The sequence below is a fragment of the Antechinus flavipes genome, chromosome 4 (assembly GCF_016432865.1).
Source record: "Antechinus flavipes isolate AdamAnt ecotype Samford, QLD, Australia chromosome 4, AdamAnt_v2, whole genome shotgun sequence".
Classification (NCBI taxonomy): domain Eukaryota; kingdom Metazoa; phylum Chordata; class Mammalia; order Dasyuromorphia; family Dasyuridae; genus Antechinus; species Antechinus flavipes.
The window spans coordinates 459,334,952-459,348,500 of record NC_067401.1 but is presented as its reverse complement, the minus strand read 5'-3'; the positions used below and the strand labels follow the sequence as shown (position 1 = coordinate 459,348,500).

Sequence of the window (13,549 nt, the reverse complement as noted above, 5' to 3'; positions counted from 1 at the left end):
CGTGGGAAGTCCTGGGTTCCTGTGTCCGTGGCCGGCCTTTACCACCACCCCCACTTCCCCAGGCCTCGCTTTTCCCACGCCAGCCTCTGTCCCCGGATGCTCAACCTGGGTGTCCGCTACGCTTGGGTACCCTCCTCCCCAGCTGCGGGGGAGGGGGGCTGCGGGAAGGGGGTCGAGAACGCGAGAGGGGCGTGGCACTCCCCAGAGACGCCCTACGTCAATCTCTCTCTACCGCAAAGTGGTCCCCCTCGAGCCCCCCGGAGGAAGGGCAGCGCCCTCCCCGGCTGGATCTCTCGCGCGTGGCCCCAGCCTAGGGTTAGGGGGCATCCTGGTGGAGGACGCGCCCAGGGCAGGGCAGGGCAGCGTTTCTGCTTCCCCTCCCCATCCCCCCGGGCGGGCACCACCCGGCCGGGGTCCGGGGCTCCCCCAGGCCGGGGCGCCCCCTCCGAGGCTTTCCGCCCAGCTCCCGCGCCCAGGGCGCACGCACGCCCTCTCCTGGCCTGGGTCTCGGGGCGCCCCGTGCGCGAAGCCAGTCTCCGCCCTTCGGGACACTCATGCCTGCCTGCCTTCCTTCCTTCTTTCCCTCCCTCCTTCCATCTCTCGTCCGCCCCAGGATTCCGAGGCGCCCCCGCCCCCCAAATCCCTGCCCGCTGCCGCGCCCCGCGCTCGGCTGCCCCCCGAGGGGGGCCCCCGGCGCCCCCTGGCCGGCGTGGCCTCGCTCACCTCCCGCCGCAGCAGCTGCCCAGAGACTGTGGCTGTCCGGGCGACCAGAGACTGCTCCGACCTCTCCGCCTGCTCCTCCGGTCCCGGCTCCGCCTAGCTCTGGGGGAGGCGGGGCGCACGGACAGACGGGCGGAGCGGCGGCGGCGGCGCCGGGCTTAGCAGCAGCTTTGGCCCAGGCTCACTTGCCCCCGAGGCTCCCTCCCTCCCTCCTCCTCTCCCTCCCCCGCTCGGCTGCAGAGCCCGTGCCCAGTGCGCCCCTGGCACCCGGGCCGGGCCCACAGAGACCTGCAGCACGCTGGGCTGGGCACAAGTGGGCGAGTGGGGCTCCCACCCGGCAGAAGGGGCGCCCAGCCCGTCCCTGGCCAAGGCTGGCCCCTCTTATTTAAGGGGCTGCGGCCCCGCTTCCCCCCAGGCCGGATTGGCTTTTCTCGGGAGCTGGCTCCAGATGTGTCACCCACCCTGGGGCGCGGAGGGCCCGCTTGGGGCCCTGTCTCCGGGGCCGGGCGCAGAGCCAAGCCTCTGCAGTAGCAAATAGTCCATTCTGGGGTGCTTGGGGGTGGGCTTGCTGGCCTTCACCTCATTGAGAAACCCACCACCCAGAAGGAGCGCCCCCTAGGTCGGGGGCACGTGGCTGGCGAGCACAGTAGGCTCTTTGCTAAGTGACTGCCTGCTGTGATGGGAGAGGGAGGGCAGGGCCCGCAATCTGACCAAGTGTATTTCCTTTGGCCCATGTTTGAACAGAACTGGGAAGGCAGCAGCAGGGCTCACATGTCCAGGTGGGAAGGGTGAGTGTGAGTGGGTGAGTGTACACCTGTACCCAGCTCCATGTGGGTACTTCACTGGGGTAGGAAAGGAGCCCCGGGCTGGGAAGCAAAGGGCTCCCACCCTCTCCTTCTAGTCAACTCCTGTGCCTCCTTTAAAGTGAGGGGACAGGATCAACTTCCAGGATCCCTTCCAGCTCTCAGCAGGCCAGGCCAGTGTTCCCCCACTGACTGGTGGCTTAGTCACGTGGTTTGGGGTCAAATTCAAATACAGCCACTTACTCTCTGTGGACATTTGGGGTACACAAATGGCTTCTCTGAGGCTGTGTTTCTTCCTCCGGAAGATGAAGGGATTGGACTGGATGCCCACCAAAGGCCCTTCAAGTTCTCCAAAGGGTTGCCCCCTTCGGTGGCCCATTCCTGGATATCTGAGCCTCCTCCTGTCTTCCACTCACCTCTTTCACAGCCACCCCTCTAATTCGGACCTTCAACCCCTTTCTATCAGATTATTACAGTAACCCCTAATGGCGTCATTGCCTCAGTCTCCCCCTTCTCCAATCTATGCCCCCAACAGCTTTTCCAAAAGCTAGGTCTCAACGTGTCATCTGCCTCCCCCACATCCTAAACCTACACACTCCATAAACTCCCTGGGTGCCTTGGGACCCCAGGATGAGAGATCCTTAGCCTCTCCCGAGGCCTGCCCAAACTGATGGGGCCCCTTTTCAGAATCACAGTTTTTTCAATGCAGTAAATGAAAAAGGATTACAAAGAAAACCAATTAAATTGGTTGAAGTTCACATTCAGAAGCTCTGTTCCAGGATCAGATACAAACTCCTCCTCGGCTGGGGTTTCAACCCCTTCCCGCCCTCATTTACAGTTGAAACCTTCCCAGGACTCTTGCTACTTCTCACCCCCAATCTTCCCCGTCCCATCTGAGATCCGGGCCCTGTCTGTCCCCCATGTCTGGAAGTCCTTTTCCCTTGATCCTATCTGCCTCTGAGAGCCCTAATTACTTTCAAAGTTGAACTCAAGCACTACTTGTGGGCCTAGCCTGCTTCCTCCCCTCCCTCCACGATGTATACCGGAGGCATGTTTTTGAACATAATTGTTGCCATCCTGATCAAATGTGAGCTCTCTGAGGGCAGAGACTGCTTCGCTTTTGAACTTCCTATACTTAGCACAGAGTCCCTTTAAAAGCTTATTGACCTGTAAGAGTTTTACCAACTATATTTTCTTTGTCTACTATTTCAATGGCCAGTTTTTTTTTGGGGGGGGGGTTCTACTGCACACAGGACGGGCCCTCAAACGATTGTACAAGATAGCCATCCCCCACCCGCTGTGATCTTCAGAAAATCGCTCTGCCTCAGACTGAGATAAGCTGTTTCATGAGAAAGTTTCAATATTAGTGATCTTCGTCCTGATAAAATTTCAAATATAAATTCCTGTCTGTGCCCCAAATACTACAACGGCAAGTTTGGGATATTGGAATCGACTTAATTTCCTGTTTTACTCTAAACTTGCCGCACCCCTTTGTACCGTGGGCATCCCGGCTTCCCCTCCCCAGGAGTACTTTGGGGTTTCAGCATTATATTTAGAACACAGTTATTACAAAATGACTGTGAGAAACCCAGGTGGGGGATATTTATGTTCACACACTTTGACATGAAGTAGGAATAGCAGACAAAGGGAAGGCTGGCCAGTTAGGGCCTGGGTGATTGAGGGAAACGTTGGTAATCCTCAGAGTTCCCCCAGAAGCTTACCTTCTAGGAGGGACTGCCTTATCTCCTGCTCTCCTTTTCTTGGTTCTTGCTTGCCAAGTTCATCCGGAATCTGTGAGGGAAAAAAAATTAAGAGAGGTTGAGGAGGGAGTGAAGGAAGAGAAAGAGATGATTACAATGGCCACCCACATTAGATCTTTTTATTGTTACTATTGTTATTATTATAACTTTTTATTGACAGACACATTAGATCTTAATGATGGGGATCACTGAGGGGGCAAGAGGCAACCTCTCCCTTCATGTCTTATCCCCATCAGCAAAAGGAAAGATTAGCCCAGTTTAGATAAAAAACCCATCATTGTTCCATACTCTAAAACAGGTTTTCTCTTCTCAAGAAGCTCTGGTGCTAAGAGGGAAGAGCATGGAGCCATTGAGGTCCCAACAAACCCAGCAAATGGGCCAACTATGGCAGGGAGGGCAGGATTACAGGGCCCTGTCAGTGACTGAATCATGAGTGAGGAAAAGAGGCCCGGTAGATGCTGACCTTCCAGGAGGATTGGCTATGATGGATTGGCTACTAGCTCTTTGTAAAAAGGGCTGAGTGGGAGGCTTGGAACATCTGAGCCCTTCAATGGTGTTCCTTCAACTTCTGGGACTTGGGGCACACCTATGAATTATTTTGGGGAGGGCTCAGTCTGGATGGAGTGCAAATGCTGGCCCACACATCTTTGAGGGTAAATATGTATAGTTAATGGTGGTTTTCTCCTCATCTAGTGATGTAGGTAATAATGGCAGGAGGAAGTGACATCAGTAGGATCTCTGATCCCTTGCAAGACCAAGAGACCGCTTGGTTGAATTCACAAGATTTGGGGCTTCATGAAAGTCACCACATGTCAAGGTGACCTACACAAGTAGGGGATGGAGCTCTCTTGTGTAAGTTCTTTGTGGTTCCAATTATTGAGTCATTTTAGTCACATCTGGCTCTTTATGGCCCCATTTAGGCTTTTCTTGGCAAGGATACTGGAGTAGTTAGCCATTATCTTCTCCAATTCAACTTACAGACAAAAAAACAAAGGCAGACGGGCTGAAGTGACTTGCCCAGATAGCTAGTAAGTATCTAAAGCTATGTTTGAACTCAAATTTTCCTTACTCTATCCCTAGCACTCTATCCACTGAACCACCTACCTGCCTTTGTGAATTCTCACCTCTATGGAAAACATTGGTACTCAAAATTGGCTGAGGGACAGAAAACTGTCCTTGAAGAGGGAACAGATAAACCTACTGTTAAAAACCCTTAGAAGTGTCCCTCTCACAACATGGCAGAAAACTCCTCCCCTTCCTTCTCCGGTCTCTCTTCTATGTCAGGGAGATGTTGCGACTGGATCCCAACATGGAAATCAGATTCTTAACCAGAGACTCATGAACTTTACCCTTCCAATTCTCTGAAGAACTGAATTGCTTCTGGCTCCTCTTCTCCCCCAAATCTCCATCCCCAAAGGGGCCTAGAGATCCGAATTCCCAAGTGTCTCTAACCAGTGGACTGTGGGATAGCGTCCGGTTGGTTGCCCCTCATCCTCAAGGACTCATGTTACTTGAGCTCTCTGCAACCTTTAACATAGGTGATCACTCTCTCCTCCCGATAATTTCTCTCTAGGTTTCCTCAGTACTATTCAATACTAGTCTCTCCTTCCTCTTGCTCTCACCTGCCAACTCAGGTAAGCTTCTTTTCTCAGGCTGGGTCTTCATCCAAGTCTTGCCCACTAACTCTGGATCTCCTCCAAGGCTCCTCTACTTTTTCCCTTGATTATTTCACTTGATCTCATAGATTCAAATTATCATCTCTGTCCAGATAATTCTCAGATCGATTCTTTCTGTCTCTCTGTGTCTGTGTGTCTCTGTTTGTCTGTCTCTGTCTTGTGACCTCTGATACCACATTTTTGGCTGTGCATGGACATCCTGAAATGGATGTCTCATAGGCATCTTAAATTCAACATGTCCAAAACTGATCTCGTTATTTTACCTCTAAAGCCCCGCTCCCCTTCTTCCCATCTTCCTCATTTCTGTAACCACGGTCATCCCCAAGGCTCCCAGCATGGTACCCTCTTTGACTCCTTACTATTTCCCCTTTCACATGTTAGAGCCTATGCATATTCCTTATCTTTCCTGCAAGTTCCCTTGCTTCCCCTGACACGGCCATCACCCTGATGACAGCCCTCATCACTTTGTGCTCTGACATTACAATAACTCACTGATTATGCTCTCCCCATTCAGGTCCATCCTCTGTTCAATCACAAAAGTTACTGAAATATAAGTTGTTCTCACTCCCTGCACTCCCGTGGCTCCCCATCACCTCCTGGATCAAGTACAAAATCCTCCGCTTAGCATTCAAAGTCCTTTCTGGCTTAGCCCCTTCTCCCTTTCTAGGCTTCTTTTTTTAAGTACTCTGTGATTCAATGACACTGGCTCTCAGATGCTCCTTGAACAACACTCTCCACCTTCCACCTTCAGACGATCTCTGGCTGGGCCCCTTCTTCAGAATGCTCTTCCCTTTTCATCTCTGCCTCTTGACTTCCCTAGATTTCAAGTGCCAGAGAAAATACAGGAAGCTTTCCCCGGCTGTTTGATTGTAGTGCTTTCCTTCGGCTGATTATTTTCTATCTCGTCTGTCTGTAGCCTGTTTAAATGTCATCTTTGCCATTAGGTTGTGAATTTCTAGAGGTCGGGAACTATCTTTTGCCTTTCTTTGTATTCCCCACACTTAGTAAAATGCTTCTTGATATGCTTTTGTCACGACTACTCCTCCCTACTTCAGCCATGACGTTCATGCATTTATTCAAAGTATCATGCTTTCATGACTTTGCTTCAGTATTCCTTTTGCTTCTGTAGTTAGGAATAAACAACTGTATACAGTTCGTTACACTACGTTTGTGAAGTCGGTCCTACAACAGCAAGCTTTTGTGATCCATATTCATGGAAGGCAGCAAGGAAGGGAAAGGGATTTTATTTTGCCAGTGGATGACGGTACAATCTTTAAACATCTAACTGGATAAATACACATATGATTTATATCTAACTGACAAGAGGGACGACGCCAACTATACAAAGGAAGCCAAACCTCCAAGAAGCCTAAAGAGCTTAACATTTCCCTGAAGTGCCCTATAGTAGTGGAGCACCTGAGCACTGGCTGCAGTGAGTACGGGAAGGCTAGGACATGGTTCTCTTCCATGACTATGGCTAAGTTCTTTGCCAGCAGTGTCCTTTGGTGGTTCAATTTCTGTATGATGATGATGATGATGATAAGAGCACTAGTATAACATTTTCTTAAAGAAGCATAATGATACAAATAACAAACAAGGAGACCAAAGAAGTCTCCAAACCATCTCAACTTGTCTTTAAAAATCTTATGGTGAAAGATAATAGGAGAGCATGAACAATGTTACCAGGAAATATAACAATGAAACACAGCAAATGGGGAAAATCGATTTAAAGATACCTTAGTAACAGAATCAATGAAACAGAATCATTCTGAGGTCTTTTAAGGATGAAACAGGAAGGGCAACAAACTGGTGAAAAATGGAAAAGATCTGGAAAGAATTTTCAGACTAACTTTTTATTCCCAAGGACAGTAGCTCCAGAAGGTTGAGCTGATAATGTCATAGTCTAGGAAACAGTTCCTGAGAAAACTGAAATGGCAAAGAAAATAAAGATGGAAACAGAGCTGGACTAGACTAAGATTGTACATGTAAGGACACCGAGAGTTATGTTCCTAAGATATCTATCTGAAAGAGAGGAGGATGTCAAAGGGATGGAAAATATCTCAGACCTTATTATTACCCCCAAAAGTGAGTGCGAGAATAATAATGACTAACCCATATATCTACTTCCCCATATATGTATATGTGAACACATACATATGTATATATTTTACATACAATTTATTTGCACATAATTTTACTTACATTTATCCTTGATAAAGTCGTAAAAAGGGAATAGCAGGATTTCACAAATGAAATTCTACAACAGGCCACATCTTTTAAATCTACGCATATGATGGAAAGATGTTGCAAATACAAGATTCTGTTTTCCTTGTTGATCATTAAAAAAAGATGGATAGAAAACACCCTCTTCCCCTCTCCCCCGCCCGTAGAGGCTGATGCCCAACATTATGTCTATCACGAATATGTTAAAATTATTTATAATTCCATATAACATGTAACAACAGAAAAAGTTTGTTCCAGATATCTGCCACTTACTACTAATGTCATTTTGAAGAGGTCACAGCCTTTCTGGACCTTACTTTCCTTGTCTATAAAATGAGGGGTTTAGACTTGAGTGGTCTGTAATGCCCCTTCTGATTCTTACTCTATGTCAACCTGTTAAAAAAAATCATGTCACTGGGGCAGCTAGGTGGCACAGCGAAGAGAACACCAGGAGGAACTGAGTTCAAATTTGACATCAGACACTTAACATTTCCTAGCTGGGTGACCCTGGACAAGTCACTTCACCTCAATTGCCTCAGCAAGAAAAAAAAAAATCATGTCACTAATAGATTAGATGCACAAGGCATAGTAGTAAATCACCATAGTAATCTACTGTTTGATTAACTCAGAGACTCCAGTTTCTGTGATAAGAACTCACTAATTGACAAAAACTTCTAAGGAAATTGAAAAGCATTATGGCAGTAACTAGACACAGACCACCAATTCACACTATATACCAATATAAGGTCAAAATGGGTACATGATTTAGACATAAAAGATGATATTATAAACAAATTAGGAAAGTATAGAAGAGTTTAATTGCCAGATTGATGGAGAAAGGGAGGATTTTATGAACAAACTATATATAGAAAGCATTATAAAATGCAAAATGGAAATTTTTATTACATTAAATTTAAAAAAAAGGTTTTGCACAAACAAAATCAATGCAATCAAGATTATAAGGGAAGCAGAAAGATTGTTTCCCATCGTATAACCAGTGTTTATGTTACTTCTCAAATATAGAGAACTGAGTCAAGTTTATAAGAATACAAGTCGTTCCCCAATTGATAAATGGTCAAAGATTACAAACAGGTAGTTTTCAGATCAGGAAATCAAAGCTATTTATAGTCATATAAAATTGTATAAAGCATGATTAGAGAATAGCAAATTAAAATAACTCTGAGGTAATAGATTGGCTAATATGAGAAAAAAGGGAAATGATAAACGTTGGAAAAGATGTGGGAAAAATTGAACATTAATACATTATTGGTGGAGTTGTAAACTGATCCAATTATTCTGGAGAGTCATTTGGAACTATGCTCAAAAGTCAATCAAATTGTGTATACCTTTTGATCCAGCAATACCACTACCAGGTCTATTATCTCAAAGAGATCATAAAAAGGGGAAATATAGTGGAGCCACAGGTAGCTCTTTTTATGGTTGCAAAGAATTGGAAACTGAGGGGATGCCTATCAATTGGGGAATGGCTGAAAAAGCTTTGGTATATGGATATCATGGACTACTATTGAGCTATAAGAAATGATAAGCAGGCAAATTTCAGAAAAACCTGGAAAGAGTTACAAGAGCTGATGCTAACTGACGTAAACAGAACCAGAAAACGTTATATACCATAACAACACTGTGCAATGATCAACTTTGATAGAGTTAATTCTTCTCAGCAATGCAATGATTCAAGATCATTTAAAAAAACTTATGATAGAAAATGGAATCCATGTCCAGAGAAATAACTATGTAGTCTGAATGCACATCTAAACATATTATTTGTGTGTGTGTGTCTCTCTCTGTATGTATGTATCTTCTTCCTTTTGTTCTGTTCTCTCACAACATCACTAATGTGGAATATGCTTACATGACTGCATGTGTATAAGCTATATTAGATTGCTTGCTGCCTTGGAGTGGGGCGGATAGAAAAGTAGGAAGGAGACAAAATTTGAAACTCAAAATCTAATAAAAAAGAATATTGAGGCAAGATTATATGATGATGAATTCAGATGGACCTGGCTCTTCTCAACATGATTCAGGCCAGTTCCAATGGTCTCGTGACAGGGAGAGCCGTTTATACCCAGAGAGAGGATATGGGAAAACTGAATTATGGATGATAACATAGTATTTTTCACTTTTTTGTTGTTGTTTGCTTGTTTTTTATTTTCTTTCTCATTGTTTTCCCTTTTTGATCCGATTTTTCTCGTGTAGCAAGATAACTATGGAAATATGTGTAGAAGAATTGCACATGTTTAACCATTGGGGGAAAGGGAGGAGGATGGAAAGGAAAAAAAAATCTGGGACACAAGGTTTTGCAAGAGTGAATGCTGAAAATTATCTTTGCATGTGTTTTGAAAATAAAAAAAACCTTAATAATAATGAGAATGTTGAAAACTATCTTTATATAGAATTAGAAAAAAATACAATTTATCCCCCCAAAAGGATCACACCATTTATTTCTTATATGACTTTAATCCTCAGTTTCCTCGTCTATCAAATGACAGAACTGGACTAGATTATTTCTAAGGCAAGAGTTTTTAACCTTTTCTGTGTCATGGACCCCTTCTGTGGTCTGGCAACACTTATGGGCTTCTTCTCAGGATATTTTTAAATACATAAAATACATAAGATTACAAAGGAAACCAGGTATATTGAAATAAAGTTATAGAACACTTTGAAAAGTTTATGGACTCCACATTAGGAATCCTTATTTTAAGATCCTTTCTAGCTCGAAATCTGTGGTCTTGTGTGACCCTACAAATTGTGGAACCTAAAATAGGGCTTTGTGTGCTCAATAAATATGTTTGCCACTATCATTCAAGAGGAATCATAAAAATCCAAATGAAAAAGGGAGTCCTTAGAGATGGGAAAATCTTCCAGATACTCCTTATGGATAAAATAATGCAAATTGCATCAAACCCCAAAACATCATCGTCTAAATGAGATCCATAACCATTCACCAGGTTGAGCCTAATTATCCGTGCAGGAAAATTAAACGGACAAAGACTGTGTATTGTTTAGAGGATGGCGTTTCAGTGGATAGATAACCCATAATGTCTATCCATCAGGATATAAGTCGATGTGCGCAGAAGGCAGGCCGAGTGTCCCGGGATGCTCAGTCCAAATCTCTGCGTGCCTCTGAGTTCACTAGACACTCTAGACACTGTGAATGGACAATGAAGTGAGCAGAAAGAAGAAAACTCATTGGACCGCCTCTGGGGCCCAGTGAAGGTCTTACAGTGATCTCAGATTTTCCCTAAAACAAAGAAAGGCCCATCTATTTAACCTCAAAATTCTCCCAGTGTTGTGGGTCTGTGAATCATGGAATACTCTAATTTCCACAGAATTGAAGCTGAAAATCACCCAAAGAGTAGTAGAAATATGATTATGAGCAGAAAAATGAACAGAAGAGGGAGAGTTAAAGAATACCATTGGATATTTCCTGGCTCATAGGGCAGGGAATTATGTGTATGTGTATATATTTTTTATTTATACATATATATATATATTTGGAAATAGGTTTGGATATGAATGTAGTTAGTTTACAGAGACAGAAAAATGGAGATAGAAATAGATGATGTGGATACAGACATAAACATAGATTTAGGTATGGATTTCTAGATAGAGATGTAGTTATAGATATAGGTACCAGCAGTTCTCACTTTACATGAGTGGCCCACTCTGTAGACCTTTATATAATGTGAATTTGCCCATAGATGTGGGAAAGGGAGGAAGGGAGGGAGGCAGGAAGGGGGCCTCATGCCCATAGAAGGAAGGAACCAGCATGTTTCAAGGACCCATGACGGCTGAAGACAGAGCAGCAAGGGGAGGAGGAGGAGGAGTATGGGGGGCAGGGACCAACCACATGGGGTCCTGGCTGGAACCTGGTCTCTCTGTGTATCTGTTCTCCTTTCACTTGGAAGTTTTTTTTTTTTTTTTAGTTGTTGTTTAGGGTTTATTTTTGGTGGGGGTGGGAGGCTGCAGAATGCTGAGCCAATGGTAGGAGTGGGGGGGCAGAGAGAGAGAGAGGGAGGGAAGGAGGGGGGGAGAGAGAGAGAGAAGGGAGGGGGGGAAAGAGAGAGAGAGAGAGAGAGAGAGAGAGAGAATATAATAAAATTTACATAAGTTTTTTTCTTTTTTGGCACGGAGATTCCTTTCAGAATTCTTTATGTAAAGTAGAATTTGTATAATGTGAATTTACATAAAGCTTGTTTAGGTGTTGCTTGTATAGGTAGGTGTAGAGATGGATATAAATACAGTTATGTAGTACAGCCTCTGGACTCACTCTTCCAACTCATGCTCTAAGTTGCTAAAGTCAACTCCTCAAGGGGACCTACCCCTACTTCTCCCCTCAGGGTTCTAGGCACTATCCTGAGGGGTTGGGGTTTTTAACAAGATGATTCATGAGCCCCTCAGCTGATGTGCTGTCCTAACATAAACTAACATCAATGACCTTTTCCAAAGAGTTACTAAGAAGTATAGCAATGACCAAAGTGCATCCCCCCAAAAGAAGGCAATATAGTCTCCTCTACTTACCATTCATTTTGGGGGGGGCTATAAAACGGAACTTTAAGTGGTTGCTACAAAGTACTCCTCTCTCTTCCAACTCAGCCACAGTAGACTTGCTGGCTCTATGAATCCTTATCTCTCTTGCAGATTCCCTATCAAATTCACGGGCCTGGCAGGATCAATGGATGAGGTGCTTCCTTGCTCAGCGGGGCTTGCTTCTTCCTAGACTGGATTAAGCAGGTTTCTCCTCAGAACTGCTCTGCAGTCCCCTCAATGAACTTGGCCCCTATTATCACTAGTTCTGGGGCTAATGGTTATCAGTAGGATCTCAGATAGTTTTAATAGGCTTTCTGGTCTCACTGCTCATTTGAGCTCTTCCTTTAATAAAGTCTTAGTTCTCGATCATCTTTTAGAAATTCTAATCTCAGGAGGTTCATTCATCCAAAACCAGGAAAAAAGAAACATAAGGGAAACAGAGGCACCATGTGTTTATGGAAACATGGTGGCCAGGTAAGAAAGTTATTCCAAGTTCTTCCTCTTCACTTAAAAGCTTATTATCAGTGGACCTTGGTCCAGATCCCAATCCAATCTTTCCAATTTGTGCTATCTGGAAGAATCACTTGTCCTTTGATTTTCCTCAGTTATGAAATAAAGATTCATGGCCTCTAAGGAAACTTCTTCTCCAAGATTTTTAAAGCCTTTCTTTCTAGATGTAGGAACCAAGGCTCAGAGCTATGAAAGGGATTTAATCCACCGCTAATTGCAGAGTCGAGCCTTTAGAACCCAGGTCTTTTCTTTGGCCATCTACTGTAGCCGCTACTAAACTATGCTGCCTCTAGGCTGGGTGATGTTGGAGAAGTCCTGTTACCCCTTTTGGGCCTTCTCTTGCCCTATCAGTAAATGAAAAAGTTGGACTGGATGGATTTTAAGGTCTTTCCTAGATCTTGAATTCTGTGACTCCTTAATATATATATTGAATAGAGAGGTGGCCCGGTGGATGGAGAACTGGACTCAGAATCAGGGAGACTCGACTTCAAATCCTGTTTGGGACACTTAGGAGCTGTGTGATTCTGAGCAAATCACTTAATCCTTCTGTGTCTCAATATCCTTCTATGTTGTTACTGTTCTCAAAAAAGAACCAAGACACACAGGGAGGGCTGGGCAAGGTCACCTGTCTCACTTTCCCCTAGAGCCATCTGGTTCAGTGGCCAGAGAGAGATCAGGACAAGTGGATATGGCCCTGGATGCAGTGGGAGACCTTAGCCTTTTTAAACTAAGTTGACTGAGGCAACTCCCATTCAGTGATTAAGGTTAGTAGCAACCAAAGCACAGAATCTCCTGTTTCATCAATGGGAGTAATAACATTATCTGCCTCCCTGGGTTGAAAGGGCCAAATGACTTAATATGTTATGCAAGGTGCTTTGTAAATGCTGCTGCTGCTGCTTATGATTATTATAACTTCTCTTTCTCCTTTTCCTTTTCCTCCCCATTCTCCTTTCCTCTGGGAGCCAAGCAGGTATGCATGCAGCAGAGCCTGCTGTCACTGCTAGCCTCCTAACCTACAGAGACTACAAATCCCAGCATGCAAGGGCAGGCCGCTTCTTACCTTCTTCTAGCTGTATCTCCCTCAGCCCCAGCACAAGGTATTTAATCAATAGCTGTTTATTTTGTCGTCTCAGTGGCTTGTTGTTTCTCTATGATAATATGCCTCCCCCTTCTCTTTCCCACCACCTAGTCTGGTTCACATCCACCTTTTCAGCCTTATTTCCCATTATCCCCTTATATTCTCTGTTTTGGCCTCAATGTTTTTCCTGTATTCACTCAGGCAGCCATCTTTTCCCTCTATACACATGTA

At 44.9% G+C, this 13,549-nt stretch overlaps 1 protein-coding gene across 1 annotated transcript in view; it reads right to left on the bottom strand.

Annotated features, from left to right (window-relative positions):
- GNG12 (G protein subunit gamma 12) overlaps positions 1–832 on the bottom strand; it is a 121,042-nt gene extending 120,210 nt beyond the window's left edge. Inside the window, exon 1 of the mRNA XM_051999462.1 lies at positions 724–832. The gene's annotated coding sequence lies outside the window, so the exon portion shown is untranslated. The remainder of the gene's footprint in view (positions 1–723) is intronic.
- Between the last annotated feature and the right edge of the window lie 12,717 nt (positions 833–13,549).